This window comes from Carcharodon carcharias, chromosome 4, assembly GCF_017639515.1.
Source record: "Carcharodon carcharias isolate sCarCar2 chromosome 4, sCarCar2.pri, whole genome shotgun sequence".
Classification (NCBI taxonomy): Eukaryota; Metazoa; Chordata; class Chondrichthyes; order Lamniformes; family Lamnidae; genus Carcharodon; species Carcharodon carcharias.
Window position 1 is genome coordinate 168744299 of NC_054470.1, and position 18413 is coordinate 168762711.

General features: G+C 44.6%; 1 protein-coding gene across 5 annotated transcripts in view; it reads left to right on the forward strand.

Moving 5' to 3' along the window:
* Positions 1-18413, forward strand: part of acsl1a (acyl-CoA synthetase long chain family member 1a) — a 181514-nt gene that overhangs the window by 59410 nt on the left and 103691 nt on the right. For 3 of the 5 annotated variants that reach the window (XM_041186507.1, XM_041186506.1, XM_041186513.1), the window contains exon 1: positions 15266-15279. The exons of the other annotated variants lie outside the window; for them this stretch is intronic. The gene's annotated coding sequence lies outside the window, so the exon portion shown is untranslated. Of the gene's footprint in view, positions 1-15265; positions 15280-18413 lie in introns of those variants that run through there. 5 annotated transcript variants of the gene reach the window in all.

The following is an 18413-nucleotide window of genomic DNA, read 5'->3' on the forward strand; positions in this document are numbered from 1 at the left end:
TTATCACCCCACCAGCCTTCGCATTCAAAGGATCATCCTCCGCCATTTCCACCAACTCCAGCATGATGCCACCACCAAACACATCTTCCCTTCACCCCCCTTATCGGCATTCCGTAGGGATCGCTCCCTCCAGGACACCCTGGTCCACTCCTCCATCACCCCCTACTCCTCAACCCCCTCCTATGGCACCACCCCATGCCCACGCAAAAGATGCAACACCTGCCCCTTCACTTCCTCTCTCCTCACCGTCCAAGGACCCAAACACTCCTTTCAAGTGAAGCAGCATTTCACTTGCATTTCCCCCAACTTAGTCTACTGCATTCGTTGCTCCCAATGTGGTCTCCTCTACATTGGAGAGACCAAACGTAAACTGGGCGACCGCTTTGCAGAACACCTGCGGTCTGTCCGCAAGAATGACCCAAACCTCCCTGTCGCTTGCCATTTTAACACTCCACCCTGCTTTCTTGCCCACATGTCTGTCCTTGGCTTGCTGCATTGTTCCAGTGAAGCCCAACGCAAACTGGAGGAACAACACCTCATCTTCCGACTAGGGACTTTACAGCCTTCTGGACTGAATATTGAATTCAACAACTTTAGGTCGTGAGCTCCCTCCCCCATCCCCACCCTCTTAATTAGCACATTCGTTTAGATAATATCACCAACTTTAACTTTAACACCTATGTGTTCTATTGTACTATTGTCGTTGATATCTTTTGATGATCTGCTTCTATCACTGCTTGTTTGTCCCTACAACCACACCACCCCCCCTCCACCTCTCTGTCTCTCTATCTCTCCGCCCCTCACACACACACCTTAAACCAGCTTATATTTCAACTCTTTCTTGGACTCGAACTCAAGTTCTGTCGAAGGGTCATGAGGACTCAAAACGTCAACTCTTTTCTTCTCCACCAATGCTGCCAGACCTGCTGAGTTTTTCCAGGTAATTCTGTTGTTGTCAGGTGTTGTTTAATATTCTGTCAGTTACTGAGTTTATCAGAAATATTTTTCCATTGCGTTTTAGCTGTTTTATGAAAGAATATGCATGTAACTGGCCACCTGAGATGTGGTCCCGTTTATACCTGTGTCAATGGATTACTGGGGCACACACAAGTCACACCCTTCAATCCAATAAGTATCCACTTACCCCTACTCTTTGCTTACTGCTCCAAACCTGTGTGGCTGTCTTCTCTTCATTACAGTGTTCCTTCATTTTTGTAATATTACCAACAGAAGGGAGATTAATTTAATGCATTAATTTTTCCTCTCACCACCTGTCCAAAAACAGAAAGGTGTGTTTGATTTGCTTCCCCCTTTATAAGCGCTGGCATATTTCCTAAGCTCTTGGTTTTGGTGTGATCCAATTTTGTATCAATTACCCCACAGCAGACTTCAGAAAGGATGAACTTAAAGGATTAGTTTATTTGCACACATTCAAACCACAGGTGGGGGGTTGCAGTTGCCTCCTTTGCATTCATACAGTAAAAGAGGGGTAGAAAAAAATAAAGATTTACAGTACAGACACCACAAGGGAAAAGAAGTATTGGTTCACGTGGGTTCCAGAGTCCAGAATCAAAGACCAATGAGGTATTCCTCCAAGGAGGTCGGTAAGCTGAAAACTGATGCTGTATAGCTCACTTTTCCTGTGGTGTTGACTTCACACGATGAGGTAGGCATTCAGGGATAAATCAGTCTTGTAGGTGATGGTACAGAATTTCACTCAGAAACAGTGTAGATGGGGCCAGGTGTCCAACCTGGCCAGAGCTCCTAGTCAGGTGGTAAAAAAGCAGACTTTTAAAATATTTGTTCATGGATTGTGGGTGTCGCTGGCTAGGCCAGCATTTATTGTCCTTCCCTAATTGCCCTTGTTTAGAGGGCATTTGAGAGTCAACCACATTGCTGTGGGTCTGGGGTCACAGGTAGGCCAGACCAGGCAAGGACAGAAGATTTCCTTCCTTGAAGAACATTAGTGAACCAGATGGGTTTTTAACAACAATAGGCAATGGGTTTATGGTCATCATTAGACTTTTTAATTCAAATTCAATGATCTGCTGTGGTGGGATTAGAACCCAGGTTGCCATACTATCACCCTGGGTGCCATAGCATCACCCTGGGTCTCTGGATTACCAGTCCAATGACAATACCATTGTGCCACGACCACCCCTTTGCGTTCAGCAAGGCAATATTACTGGTTCCAGAAGCCAGACATGACTCCCACCTCTCCACGTGGTCTTTGACAAAGGACACGTATCACTCATCTTGGGTCCTTGAGATTGTTAAATGTCTTAACCATTCAGAATTGAAAAGAAGCTTGTGGGGTCCTTTGTCTTAGCAGACAAGCAGGCTCCTGTTGGCCAGTCTGGGTTGTGGAATGCAGATGGCCTTTGTATAGCTCTTTTTGATCTTGGACTGTGTAGCCCACAAGAGTCGTTAGTGGCTCTTCAGGGATAACAATGTGCAAGTTTCCCTGATACTGCCAGGTAGCTTCTTTTGTTTGGGATCACAGAAAGACATGGGGCAGAATCCTCCCAGATTTTCACAAAGTGTGATAGTGGGTGGGAAAAATGTTGTTTTACTCACCAGCTGCAATGGCGGGTTTTTGCACTATATCGTCCCATCCCTGGTGCGTCCTACCTCATTAATAATACATTCATGGGAAATATACTGGATTGCTGGTGGGCAGGCTTGGATTTGCCCACACACGTAGAGCCTTCACTCATCGCAGTCATCTTACTGCCCCGAGCATTTTCAGTTGTCCATCTGAGCTGATCTGCATCGCCGCCCAGCCACTGATCACAGTCCCATACTGTACCTGTGCCCGTCCAACACTGCCAGGTCCATGAGAATCCACTCAGCATGCAATGCACATGTTCCTGCAGTGTCCAGTAGCTGTCAGGCTTCAGCATCATCTGCTCCTTGGATGTCCGCAATGTGAGCAATGCCCTAATGGTAAGTCCTGTCTTCTGCATGTCACACTTCTCCGGACGTGTTCTGGGCCAGATGGAAAACCCGCCGGCGTAACGGTAAACCTGGCATGTGGGGACGATTCCAGTCGGGTCTTACTTTGTGTCCCGTTAGCGGGATGCAAATTAGGTTCACTCTGGCCTCCGGCGGGATTTGCATTCTGCCATGGTGGACATAATCAGATGAACGCACTGTGCTTTCATGCCTGTGTGAAACTGAGCTTTGGCCTCCTTGCTATATTATCCCTTGCTCCAAAGTACCAGAAACTTAAATGATAAAAGTAGGAGAATTATTTTCACGACAAAGAATGTTCACCATCTTACCACAAGTGACTGTTGATTAGCAGAACTAATTGCTGCACTTAGGAGGGATTTAGATAAACAGTTGAAGAAGAATATGATGGGCTGTAGGGAAGGAGAGGAAATTAGGGGCAGAATTTTTCCCTCTGCGTGCGGTCATGCGCCCGACACCCTCGAACGTAAAATAGTACACGATGACGTCGGGTGATTGTCCCAATGTCATCGCGCACTCTCGCGATATTTCAGTTGGTGGGCGCAAGCTAAACTTGGAAATGCACCCGCCAACAAGTTAGAGGGTTATTAAGCCCACTAATTAACTGGGATTTTTCGCTGCCCGTCCAACGTTACGGTTGGCGGGCAAGCGAATTGGCCAGGCGGCCTTTGCATTTTTCAGGAAACCTCATCCAAGGGCGGGATGAGGTTTCCATCATTAAATGTATTAAAAAAAAATTTATAATGTCTATGCTCAGGTGACTGCTTCTGTTGTGTGGACATTTCTTACCGGATTTAAAAATCTTTATTTGATACTATTGCAATCCTCAGCTCCCCTGAGGCAGCTCTCTGCCTTCAGGGAACTTTCTGTGAGTGCTGCCCCACGCCCACACTGACTTCAGCGCTCGCCCTCCTCCCGCCCCCCCCCAACCCAGGGCTGATCTTATCAGTACCCGCTTCACACTGGCTGGCCATTAATCGGCCCACCAGCAGGAAATCGCAGTCGGGGGCTGATCGTGGGTGGCGTGCTGTTTCCTGGCCCCGGCAGCGGTGCCTGTTCGCTGAGCTCAAAATTCTGGCCTAGGTTCCTAATAAATTACTCCAAAGTGCATCCTGCAAAAGTACAGATATGATGAGCCAGATAAACAGTCTGTTCTTAAATCCCTATGATTCCATGTGAAGGAATAAACAAAGCCAGATATAGGGTGGGACCAGCACTATGATTTTTGCCCTGAAGGATTTCAGAATGTTTAGTGATAAGGAAATGCTTTGTTTTTTAAGCTGCACTGTTTGGAAAACAGTGCAGTCAAATTCTTGAAGAGGTCTTTAGTGTTGAATGCAGCTACTAATGTGTTACAGGATTTCTTTCTCCTTTTGGATTGGGCTTGGTAAGCTGCCTTTGCTAACTTTCCATTTGCTCACCAGGATTCATGGCAAAAATGTCTAATGAGGAAATTATTTGAACTTGTAATGTGGTTGGTCAGACAGGAGGAGCAATAACCAGTGGACCATTTTTAGAACATCGAACACTGTGGAAAAAACTTAATGCTTTGACATAAAGCGGTGGTGTGTCATGCTTGTGGCTGAGCATTGCTGTACAGCACTTGTGCCTTGCAATGACTTGCACTTTGAATGTAAATGCAGCCTGCATCCGGAAGCAGGATATTGCACAACACTGCAGCAAGTATCCTCGGAGGGAGCGGTGCCTTGCAGAGTGAGTTTGGGCCTTAACTCTGGATTTGCACGACGCCAAATAGCTACTGAAAATCATATCGCTGCTCAACTTTTAGTGTTGGTATCAATTGTGGCTTAGTTGATAGCACACTTGCCTCTGAGTCACAAGGTTCTGGACCCTCTCTGCCCTCTTGGGTGGATAAAAAAAAAAATCCCATGGCACAGTTTCGAAGACGAGCAGGGGATTATTCCGAGTGTCCTGGCCAATATTTATCCCTCAGTTGATATTACAAAAAACATGATTATCTTGTCATTATCACACTCCTGTTTGTGAGAGCTTGCTATGTACATTTTGGCCACCCTATTTCCTACATTACAACAGCGACTGCACTTCAAAAATACTTAATTGGTTGTAAAGTACTTTGTGATGTCGGGGTATATAAATATAAGACTTTTTTTAAAAATCTTTTAAAATCAGCACATTGAATTCTTCACACAGGTTATTGTTGTACTTTGCCTTCTCCAACCCTCTCATGAGTTATTATGTTACTTACCTATCTGCTAGTTATGTCTTGAGTTACTAACATGACTAGTAAATAATTGAAACTGGAGCGATGCTGATACAGGCACTTAAACACATGAACATGAGGAAAACACAAGTGTTTTACTGTACCTCTTTACCTTCCTGCATTTCTAATAATAATATAGGGAAATCGAAGCAAGTCTGTCCACAATTCATGTCTTAAGACCCTACTTGAGTCTTGCACTTGAAACATTGACTGACTGACTTCTGTTTCTCCAAAAAGATGGTGCCTGAGCCTGATTTGAAAATGTACAGTACTTGCTGTGCACCAGTACTGTGGTTGAGCATCACTTCAGAGCATAGGTTTCAAATGATGGTAGGTGAGAGGATGAGGGAGAGTCACTGAGGTCACTCGGTTTTTGCATTTGCTAATTCTGTAGCTGGTTATTTCCACTTGAAACCTATTGCACAGTGTGTGTGTTTTTGCTCAGTTGCTGTATGCACCGATTGCAACAGATACTAAGATATTAATTAGAATACATGAACACATTAAAAAGAAATATTGACAATGCAGTGTAAAGTGTCCATTTTAAATGTAACTGACTATTGAATTTGTGTTTGTAAATGGCACTTTTTAGATGCACTTAAGAATGTTTTTATTGAAAATGATTCAATTTAAACAACTCCATGGGCAGAATTTTCTGCCTGTCGGGCGGGCCTGACCCAATCTCCGGCGGGCAGGGAGCCGATCCCCACCAGCAAAGCAGGCCCTGCCGCTATTTTACGTGGGTGGGCCAATTAAGGCCCGCCCAGCGTGACGTCTGGCGGGAAGCGCTATGCGCTTCCTGTACGGGCGGGGGGGAGGGATTCCCTAAAAGTGAGAGTGCGCCCCTTTCGCGCATGCACACGAAAGAGCGCACATCTCCCTGAGGCTAAGTGCAGCCTCAGGGAGATCGCTTACACTTTGTCTCTATTTTTAATATTTTTCAAAGTCACATGAGATGGGACATGTTCATAATTTACACTATAACTTTATTAAACTTTTTAAAACCCTGCATGAAACCTCATCCTGCCGGTGGATGAGGTTTCATATTTTTTCTATTCCCCGCCGGGGCTCCTGGCCTGTCCGCCAGCCTTAAGGTTGGATGGGCAGGTCCTTTAATTGTTTTAATTATCCTGTCAATGACCTCAAGTGGCCATTGACAGGTCGGCGGGCCCGCAGCTGATTTTGCTGCGCCCCCGCCTTCCTGAAAATTTAAATGGGGCGGGATGATGTCAGGGGTTCCGCCCGATGTCATCCCGCGTCATTTTACGCGTTGGTGACTGGGCCCTGCCCCCTACTTGCCAACGGCAAAATTCTGCCCCATGTTTTTTAAATTTTTGTTTCTTTAACTTTTCAGCATCTGCATAAATGCCATTTTTAAAACAAAAAAAAATTAAAGTATTTTCCAGTAAAGCAATTTTAATAGGGCTTCAGATGTAATCCTGCATATTTTAATAGCACTTGAGTAATTTAACATTTGGAGGAAAAAAATGCTACTTGGAAGATTCACAAGCACAAACTAAATAAAGATTTGGCTAAATTTGAAAAGGATGCTTCCCATTTGCACAGTGTTAGTTTTGTTTGAAATGTGTTAGTAAATTATAACCACTTCAGTTGTGAGCTGCATATGGAACAACTGAGTAGAGCTACATTTTAGCAGTGGTTTTCAAACAAGGTGCTGTGACGTCAGCACATGCAGAAAACGGGTGACCTCAGTGAACATTGATAGCCTCTTGTATACCATAATTTGAAAACCAGTGTTCCAGAGGGGTACTCAGCCATGTGCTGTCAGAGGGAGGAGCACATTTGTTTCTTGGTTGTAAGATCTTGAGTAAGTTGGGGCTTTTGTCCAGTCCATCACTGACCCTGACTGAATTTCCTAGGATAAACTGCGGTAATGCTTCCTCTGCTGCTGGGTGGCTTGCCTCCGATGGGTAGAAAAGAAATTTCCGGCCTAGTGTGATTGGCATTGTTAACCACAATGATATACTTTTTTTTGATAGGTACATGTTTGGGTGGAGTGCAAGTTGGTGTTATATTTGACCCTGAGATGAACTTTCAACTGCAACTCCAGGCCATTACTAAGACTGCCTATTTCCTTCTCCGTGATGTAGCCAGCCATCGCTCCTACCTCAGTTGATATGCTGCTGAAACTCTCATCCATACCTTGTTAACTCTTGACTATTCCAATGCACTTTTGCCCGTCTCCATAATTTACCCTCCACAAATTTGAGATAGCCCAAAACTCTGCTGCCCGTATCCAGAAATGCGCTCCTGTTCACCCATCACCAGTGGACTCATTGACCTACACTGATGCCTGGTTAAGCAATGCCTCTTCTTAAAAATTCTCATCCTTATTTTCAAAACCCTCCTTTGCCTCACCCCCTCCCTACCTCTGTAATTTTCTCCAGCCCTACAACCCTCCATTCCTCTAATTCTGGCCTCTCAAACATCCAAGATTTCAATTACTCCACCATTCGTGGCTGTGCCTTCAACTGCCTAGGCCCCAAGCTCTGGAATTGCCTCCCTACACCTGTCCAATCCTCTACCTTGCTTTCCTCCTTTAAGACATTCCTTAAAACCTATATAATTGATCAAGCTTTTGGACATCTGCCCTAATATCATCTTATGTGGTTTGGTGTCATGTTTTGTTTTACAATGCCCTGTGAAGTGCCCTAGTAAGTTTTGATAGATTAGAAGTGTTGCTTAAATACAAGTTATTGTTGTTGTTGTTATAGAAATCAGTTGTGAAAAGATGGCTGCTGATTTGGATTTTGCCGTGGGATTTTTTGTTTGACTGTTGATATCTGGTAAAACCTGCTGAATGGATCAACCCACATTGTAGTTCAAATTCCACATGTGCATTTGGATGTGAAGCTAGCTGGAGTCAGGAACAGACCTTGAAATGTTGACTGACTTCTGTTTCTCCACAGATGCTGTCAGACCAGAGTATGATCTGATAATCTAGCCTTTTTTTCACGTTAGTTTGGACTGAAGAGTGGACTATTGATTAGATGTTCTGATCAAATGCAGCATATGCCGTCTACTTCTGATAATGCAAAGTTGTTTCATGCTTAGATAAAAACTTGGTGTTCAGTAATTTGAATCAATCAGGGTAAATAACGCAGCAGCAATGGGTGATGGTGCTAAACACATTATTTACATTTTTTAAAAACTTGGAACTAAGTCGTGAAATAAAGGAAAGCTACAAATCCTGAAATTACAAAATAAAAACTAACTACATAGTGAAAATGAAGTTTATAACATTTTAAGTGAAGGGTGCGCCCTGTATTCTTTCAGTTCTGTCTTTTCCCTTTACATGGTGACGTGCATTTTGTTTCTTTATCAACAAAGAGGAATAAATGGTATTGCACTGAAAAATTATATTTGTTCAAGAATTGACATGGTTATAAAAGGGAACCAGAAAATAATAGCAATGTATGCAAGTTAGTTGTAAAGGGTTACAATGATCACGTGCATCGATGGGCAGAGGGATCTGGATGTACAGGTCCACAGGTCACTGAAAGTGGCAACGCAGGTGGATAAGGTAGTCAGGAAGGCATATGGCATGCTTGCCTTCATCGGCAGGGGTATTGAGTATAAAAGCTGGGAAGTCATGCTGCAGCTGTATAGAACCTTGGTTAGGCCACACTTGGAATATTGTGTGCAATTCTGGTCACCACATTACCAGAAGGATATGGAGGCATTGGAGAGGGTGCAGAGGAGGTTTACCAGGATGCTGCCTGGTGTGGAGGTTATTAACTATGAGGAGAGGTTGGAGAAACTCGGATTGTTCTCACTAGAGCGATGGAGATTGGGGGGCGACTTGATAGAAGTTTACAAAATTATGAGTGGCATGGACAGAGTAGATAGTCAGAAGCTTTTTCCCAGGGTGGAAGAGTCAATTACTAGGGGACATAGATTTAAGGTGAGAGGAGAAAACTATAAAGATGATGTGTGGGGCAAGTTTTTTACACAGAGGGTAATGAGTGTCTGGAATTTGCTGCCAGAGGAGAGGTGGAAGCAGGTACGATAGTAGTGTTTAAGAGGCAGCTTGACAAATATATGAATAGGATGGGAATAGAGGGATACGGATCCCGGAAGTGCAAAATGTTTTAGTTGACGGGCAATATGATCGGCGCAGGCTTGGAGGGCTGAAGGGCCTATTCCTGTGCTGTACTTTTCTTTGTTCTTTATCCTTGCTCACAATACACATTATATCAATGGAGAGGAAAATCACAAATACTGAAATGAAGACACACCATTTTGGAAATATAACCTGACAATCAACACCCATTGCAGATAATGCAGATGCTGGAAATTTGAAAACAAAAATAAACAAAATCCAGAAATACTCTGGCTGAACAGCATCTCTGGAGAAAGAAGTCAGGCAAGCCAATGTTTCAAGTCGAAGAGCCTTCCTCAGGACAGGAAGGTAGGATCTTGGACCTGGACTAAAAATAGAAAATACTGGAAAAACTCAGCAGATCTGGCAGCGTCTGTGGAGAGAGAAACAGAGTTAATGTTTCAAGTCCAACGTGACTCTTCTTTGGAACTGAACCGGTTCGGAAGAAGAGTCATATTGGATTCGAAACGTTAACTCTGTTTCTCTCTCCATAAATGCTTCTAGACCTGCTGAGTTTTTCCAGCACTTTCTGTTTTCGTTTCCAATTTCCAGCACGTACAGTTTTTTACTTTTATCTTTGACCTGGACTGCTGACAGACTAGCTTTTGTTTTGCCACACTTCGCCATGAGCTGACTGTTAAATGGAAGTAGAGAGTATGTAAAAGGGAATATTAAACTTTTTTTTAACCATGCTTGTACGTGAAGTGTCGGCATCCACAGGGTAGCAGGACTTCAGTTTCAGTTATCTAGTAATTACCATGTTAGGAATTCAAACATAAATTAACAAGTGGGCAGGGATCATAGTGCCTCAGGAGAATGGAAAGGAAAGCAACTCCAACTTTGGAGGTACAACGTTCTAGGTCACAGTAAACTTTGAGCAGTTACGCAAAAATGGACTTTGCCTTAAACTGTAGCACAACTTTCTGTCAAAAACCCCTTGAGTAAGCATTATTTGAATAAACATTTGAAAGGTACAGGAAAATGAGATTGCAGCAGTTTGCTCTGATGGTAAGCAGGAACAAATGGTTGCCTCCTGCTTGAATACTCTAAGACATTTCTGATCTTTCTCTGAACTTAATTTCTCTTTCCTCAAGCATTGGACTATGTTGAGTTTTAAGAATGCTTTCAAAGGCGTTTGTAATTGTGGCCATGGTGACTTAGAAGGCTTCCTGTGTCTAGAGATATATGAGGCAGACAAAACACACACTTATGTCTGTTTTTGTGGCTTGTTCTTCCTGGGACAGAGAGCCAGCCTGAAGCCAGAGGCTATAGCTTGAGGGCCGCCACTCCGCATCAAGCATGGCTGACCAGGACTCTCTCCCACTCTTACCACCTGCCATTGGCATGTTCAGAGGATTTGCATGTTGATAATCAACCTGTTTGGCCATGTTATGAATGCACCTTCCGTGGCCATCAAGTCCTGGAATGGGACTTGAGCCTGGAGCTTCTGACTCAGAGGCAGGGATGCTACCCACTGTGCCTCAAGATCTCACATCATGATGTTCTTGATGCAGTTTAATATGCAAGTTGCTGGCCTTGGGATGCATGCAGTGACCTGGAAAGATTGAACTTAAAATAGTAATACATTCAAAAGTAGAAACTGATATATACATTTCACAAATAACAGCTTGCAGTCCATTGTGCATTACGTGTGGCAGATAATTGTGCGGAGAGGAGACCGTTGACTAGTGGTCACCACAGGCTGTAAAACAGTGTTAATAATGAATCTCCTATCTTGTATAATGTACTGGTAAGACCTCTGCTGATACTAGTTTGAGCTAGGAAGCTTGGCTTGCTCCCCCTCCCCTCCTCAGTTATCTTTATATAAACCTAACGGTCTGCCAGTAGTTTAAATGTAAAACATAGAGTTTCACTGTTAGTACCCATAATTTCCCCCTTGGACAGAGGTGAATTATAATTGCGGGGAATTTTGAAGGTTGTAATTCTGTCAAAGGATTTTGGTATTGTAACAGCCCGGTGAAGCTCACCTTATAATCAGTTGGAAATACTGACTTACCCTTAAAGTGATTTCTGAGATCCAATCTAATCACTACTGTAAGCTGATTGAAGGTCTACTGCCTTGCAATTGTCATCCGAACTCCTTGATTGGATTACAGTCTTAAGTATAAAACAAAAACAGAAACAGAAATACCTGGAAAAACTCAGCAGGTCTGGCAGCATTGGTGGAGGAGAGCACAGTTGATGTTTCGAGTCCTCATGACCCTTCAACAGAACTAAGTAAAAATAGGAAAGGGGTGAAATATAAGCTGGTTTAAGGGGGGGGGTATAGGGGGGTGGTGGTTGTTGGGACAAGCAGCCAGTGATAGGAGGAGATAACCAAAAGTTGTCACAGACAAAAGGACAAAGAGGTGTTGAAGGTGGTGATATCTAAAGGAATGTGCTAATTAAGAGTAGAAGACAGGACAGATAAGGTACAGATAGCTCTAGTGGGGGGTGGGGGAAAACTAAAAGGTAGAGATAAACAATTGGTGGAAATACATTTATAATTTATATAGATTTTTCTTTTCCCACCTATTTCCATTATGTTAAAATTTATTTCCACCCATTGTTTATCTCTACCTTTTAGTATTCCCCCACCCCAACTAGAGCTATCTGTACCTTTATCTGTCCTGTCTTCTACTCTTAATTAGCACATTCCTTTAGATAATAGCACCACCCTCAACACCTCTTTGTCCTTTTGTCTGTGACATCTTTTGGTTATCTCCACCTATTACTGGCTGCTTGTCCCAACAACTTCCCCCCGCACCCCCCTAAAACCAGCTTATATTTCACAGAGATAAAAACAAAAAAACTGTGGACGCTGGAAATCCAAAACAAAAACAGAATTACCTGGAAAAACTCAGCAGGTCTGGCAGCATCGGCGGAGAAGAAAAGAGTTGACATTTCGAGTCCTCATGACCCTTCAACAGAACTAGGTGAATCCAAGGAAGGGGTGAAATATAAGCTGGTTTAAGGTGTGGGGGCGGGGAGGGGTGTGTGTGGTTGTAGGGACAAACAAGCAGTGATAGAAGCAGATCATCAAAAGATGTCACAGACAACAGAACAAAAGAACATATAGTTGTTTAAGTTGGTGATATTATCTAAACGAATGTGCTAATTAAGAATGGATGGTAGGGCACTCAAGGTATAGCTCTAGTATAGTGGGGGTGGGGGGAGCATAAAAGATTTTAAAATATTTAAAAATAATGGAAATAGGTGGGAAAAGAAAAATCTGTATAATTTATTGGAAAAAACAAAAGGAAGGGGGAAGAAACAGAAAGGGGGTGGGGATGGAGGAGGGAGCTCAAGACCTAAAGTTGTTGAATTCAATATTCAGTCCGGAAGGCTGTAAAATGCCTAGTCGGAAGATGAGGTGTTGTTCCTCCAGTTTGCGTTGGGCTTCACTGGAACAATGCAGCAAGCCAAGGATAGACATGTGGGCAAGAGAACAGGGTGGAGTGTTAAAATGGCAAGCGACGGAGGTTTGGGTCATTCTTGCGAACAGACCGCAGGTGTTCTGCAAAGCGGTCGCCCAGTTTACGTTCGGTGTCTCCAATGTCGAGCAGACCACATTGGGGGCAACGAATGCAGTAGACTAAGTTGGGGGAAATGCAAGTGAAATGCTGCTTCACTTGAAAGGAGTGTTTGGGCCCTTGGACGGTGAGGAGAAAGGAAGTGAAGGGGCAGGTGTTTCATCTTATGCATGGGCATGGGGTGGTGCCATAGGAGGGGGTTGAGGAGTAGGGGGTGATGGAGGAGTGGACCAGGGTGTCCCGGAGGGAACGATCCCTACGGAATGCCGCCAGTGGGGGTGAAGGGAAGATGTGTTTGGTGGTGGCATCATGCTGGAGTTGGCGGAAATGGCGGAGGATGATCCTTTGAATGCGGAGGCTGGTGGGGTGATAAGTGAGGACAAGGGGGACCCTATCATGTTTCTGGGAGGGAGGAGAAGGCGTGAGGGCGGATGTGCGGGAGATGGGCCGGACTCGGTTGAGGGCCCTGTCAACGACCGTGGGTGGAAAACCTCGGTTAAGGAAGAAGGAGGACATGTCAGAGGAACTGTTTTTTGAAGGTAGCATCATCAGAACAGATGCGACGGAGGCGAAGGAACTGAGAGAATGGGATGGAGTCCTTACAGGAAGCGAGGTGTGAGGAGCTGTAGTCGAGGTAGCTGTGGGAGTCGGTAGGTTTGTAATGGATATTGGTGGACAGTCTATCACCAGAGATTGAGACAGAGAGGTCAAGGAAGGGAAGGGAAGTGTCAGAGATGGACCACGTGAAAATGATGGAGGGGTGGAGATTGGAAACAAAATTAATAAATTTTTCCAAGTCCCAACGAGAGCATGAAGCAGCACCAAAGTAATCATCGATGTACCGGAGAAAGAGTTGTGGAAGGGGGCCGGAGTAGGACTGGAACAAGGAATGTTCCACATACCCCATAAAGAGACAGGCATAGCTGGGGCCCATGCGGGTACCCATAGCCACACCTTTTATTTGGAGGAAATGAGAGAAGTTGAAGGAGAAATTGTTCAGTGTGAGAACAAGTTCAGCCAGAGGGAGGAGAGTAGTGGTGGATGGGGATTTTTCGAGCCTCTGTTCGAGGAAGAAGCTAAGGGCTCTCAGACCATCCTGGTGGGGGATGGAGGTGTAGATGGATTGGACGCCCATGGTGAAGAGGAAGCGGTTGGGGCCAGGGAACTGGAAATTGTTGATGTGACGTAAGGTGTCAGAGGAATCATGCATGTAGATGGGAAGGGACTGGACAAGGAGAGAGAGGAGGGAGTCAAGATAACGAGAAATGAGTTCTGTGGGGCAGGAGCAAGCTGACACGATTGGTCTACCGGGGCAGTTCTGTTTGTGGATTTTGGGTAGGAGGTAGAAGCGGGCCGTCCAAGGTTGGGCAACTATCAGGTTGGAAGCTGTGGGAGGAAGGTCCCCAGAGGAGATGAGGTCAATGACAGTCCTGGAAACAATGGCTCTTTGTTCAGTGGTGGGGTCATGGTCCAGGGAGAGGTAGGAGGAAGTGTCTGCGAGTTGACGCTCAGCCTCCGCGAGGTAGAGATCAGTGCGCCAGACAGCAACAGCACCACCTTGTCAGCGGGTTTGATGACAATGTCAGGGTTGGACCTGAGAGAATGGTGCAGTAAGTTCAGAGAGAGAGAGATTAGAATGGGTGAGAGGAGCAGAGAAATTGAGACGACTAATGTCGCGCCGACAGTTCTCAATGAAAAGATCAAGAGAAGGTAAGAATCCAGAGGGAGGGGTCCAGGTGGAGGGAGAATATTGGAGGTGGGTGAAAGGATCCATTGAACGGGGAGAGGACTCCTGCCCAAAGAAGTGAGCCCAGAGACGAAGACGGTGGAAGAAGAGTTCAGCATCATGCCGAGCCCGAAATTCATTGAGATGAGGGTGTAAGGGTATGAAACTAAATCCTTTGCTGAGCACTGAACGTTCAGCATCGGAGAGGGGAAGGTCAGGGGGTATGGTGAATACATGGCTGGGGCTGGGATTGGAAGATGGGGTGGGGACGGAGGGACAGGCAGGGGTGGAGGGTCCTAGATGGGTGTTGGTGAAGATGAGTTGTTGGAGCTTACGTTCCTCAGCACTTGAGAGAAAGAGAAAAAGTTTCTTGTTGAGGCGTCGGATGAGATGAAGAATAAAATGAAACTGGGGGCACGCGCAGCTTTGAGAAAGGGTATGGCGGTGCTGCTGGAGGGAGAGGTCGAGTGTGTTCATATGGCAGCGCATGGCACTGAGTGTGGATCTCAGAATGTGACGGGAACAGCAGTCCGAGAAACGTCTTATGTCCCGGAGATACCTGTAATCCTTATATTTCACCCCTTTCCTATTTTTACTTAGTTCTGTTGAAGGGTCATGAGGACTCGAAACATCAACTGTGCTCTCCTCCGCCAATGCTGCCAGACCTGCTGAGTTTTTCCAGGTATTTCTGTTTCTGTTTTGTTTTGGATTTCCAGCATCCGCAGTTTTTTGCTTTTATCTCACAGTCTTAAGTATTACTGGTGGTTGCTTATGCCACTGGACATATATTACTCTTTGCCACTACTATTTTTCTTTCTACCAGGTAGTTGCTCATTCTAGCAAATGGCCTTTTACAGGTTTTTATTAAAAATCCTTTTATTATAAAACTAAAACTTCGCTGTATAGGATTACATTGAAAAACCATAATAAAGCAAGTTTTTATTAAGTAATTAAAAGCATCATTGTGTTAAACACCCATTGGGGATATATATTTTGACTGCAGAAATCCATGAGCCATTGATCCTGTTATAAGTACTAGATTGACCCACCTCCGCCACTGAGTCTGCCAGAGTATCTTGGGTCAGAGTGGGGTTCTTGTCTTCAGTATTACTGGTGGGTGCTTATGCCACTGGACATATCTAAGGCACCTGCTATTAGCATGGAAGAAACTCAATAAACGGAAGGGGCCCACTGCTGCTCCTGCTGGCAGTGGCAGCTCAGTCAATGCTTCAAATAGCTGATGTGGCTGCAGGCTTTAGGAGGGTTCAGTACAGGACACAGTCCTGGAGTCACAGGTGGACCCTACATTCTGGGTTAGGAGGCTTTTGTATTTTTTTTTGGAGGGGATGCAGTTGCCACCTGCAGGCTCCTGCACCAAGGAAACTCCTGGCTTGGGAATTCTTTACAAACCAGCACCACCAAAACCCCCCCCCCCGCCCCCCCACCCCCCAAGCAGCTCTCACTGCCAAAGGTCCGTGAATTTTCAGGGCCTTGGAATGCCATGGGACAGTGATGAAGTACAGTCACATTAAAACTAATGCAAAACTTGGAAATAACTTCCAGACGGGTGGGTAGGGCCAGTTATGGGGGTGGATTTCCCTAAACAACATGAGAACATAGATAATATGGCACCCTTTCTGTCTATGAAAACTCGCTGAGAAATTGTGTGCAGGATGATTCACCATTTCTATTGAGTATGAAGTACATGATTTTAAAATGGGAGAAGGAGCTTCTCTAGGGAATATAAGGAATGGGACTTGCTGGATTGCTCTACAGATGGCCAGCATGTGCTCAATGGGCTGAATGGCCTCCTTTTATGCCGTAATGACTTTTTTGACACTAAATTGAGAATTTCTCTCTACTCTTAAATTCTTAATTTTCTAGCACACTATGTATCCAAAACAAAAACATGTTTCCAAAGTCTCAGTTAAGAAACCAGCATGGCTAGAAGCCAATTTCTTAAAAGCATGGTGCTTCAGTTTCAAATGTGGAAAGCATGGTGACCCAAAAAGAGGCTTGTGCTGCTTCTTTGGTGAGTCCCTCATTTCATCTGCACCACTACTAGGGCCATCCTAGGGGAGTTGTTCTAGGAGAGTGCTGGTGCAGACGTGACAAGCCAAATGGCCTGCTTCTTTGCTGTAACCATTCTATGATTCTATCCATTACTTCTGTCACATGCAACATGGCTACTTTTCTTGCATTTCCTTGCATACTGCCTAAGAGAACTGGCAGAAAACTGAGTTCTTTGCTTGCCATCCCGTCTGGGAATTGGATCTGAGGTACATAAGAGGGGACAGAATGATAAATTAAATCCAGCCAAGGCTGATAAATACCTCCACTCCATTAATCTGACTTCAATCACTATACCTTGACACCCTTGCCTATCAAAAATTCAGTGATCTGCCATGCAGTGTTACATTCTTTTGTTTTCTCTTAGTTTTACCCATGGTGTTTCCACTGTCAGATTGCCCTTTCTTAATAGCCTTTCCTTCTGTGTCTTTTATCAATATTGCCATCTCTTTCCCAATTTTCCTGTATTTTCTAACAACCTTGTATCATGGGAAATTTAGCTCTGTCATGACCAGTTTGTGGCCAGGTCACTGTAATGGCTCCTAGATCATACCCTTTAGGCTGAATGTTTGCTTCTAGCTCATTTGTTTTATTTCTTGTGCTAAGGAACTTTGGGTGACGGGCCCTGCTTTACCCAGATGGTGCATTTTTCACATTACTGTAGTTGACTTTATTGCACTTTTGTTGCTTTGTGCACTTTACTATACATCCATCTTAAAATACAAACATACAAATTAGGAGCAGGAGTAGGCCATTTGGCCACTCCAGCATGTGCTGCCATTCATTAAGATCATGGCTGATCTAATTGTGCCCTCAACTCCACTTTCCTTTCTAACCCCCATACCCTTTGACTACCTTGTCAATCAAGAACCTCACTCAGCCTTAAAAATATTCAATGACCCTGCCTCCACTGCTCTCTGGGAAAGAGAATTTCAAAGACCATCAACCTCTGGATGAAAATTCTTCCTCATCTCCATCTTAAATGGGGGGCCCCTTATTTTAAAACTCTGTCCCCTAGTCCCAGTCTCTCCCACAAATGGAAACATCCTCTTAGGTGGATACCCTGTCAATTCCCCTTAGGATCTTATATGTTTCAAGAAGATCACCTCTCACTCTTCTTAACTCCCGATGGATCTAGGCCCAATCTGTTCAGCTTTTTCTTGTAAGGTATCCCCTTCATCCCAGGAATCAGTCAAATGAACCTTCTGTGAACTGCTTTTAATGCTATTATATTCTTTCTCAAGTGAAGAGACTAAAAGCGTACACAGTGCTTCAGGGCTTGAATCTCCTGGTCGGCATGCAGAGGTGAGCCCCGCTCGCTGATGCGTAAACTGATGCATGGTGACATCGGCCATGCGTCCAGATGTCACCACGCGTCATTCTGACCCTCAGTTCGGCGGGCGCCCAGCGGAGTTAGCTGCGCGCCCGCCGAACTGTCATAAGCCTATTAAGGCCGTTAATTAACTAATTTAACTGATTCTCAGGGCTGCCCGTCCAACCTTAAGGTTGGCAGGTGAAGAGCCCAGGTGGCCTTCGCATATATCTTGAAACCTTATCCAAGTGCGGGATGAGGTTTCATGAAATGTTTATTAATTAAATAAAATTTTGAATTAAAATTCATTGACATTATCTCAGCTCATGTGACAATGTGACATGAGGGGACACGTCTGAATAATTTTTACTTTTTAAAAAAAGTTTTCACAAAGAAAATAATCAGGGAGATTTCTGCGCTCTTTCGCGTGCAAA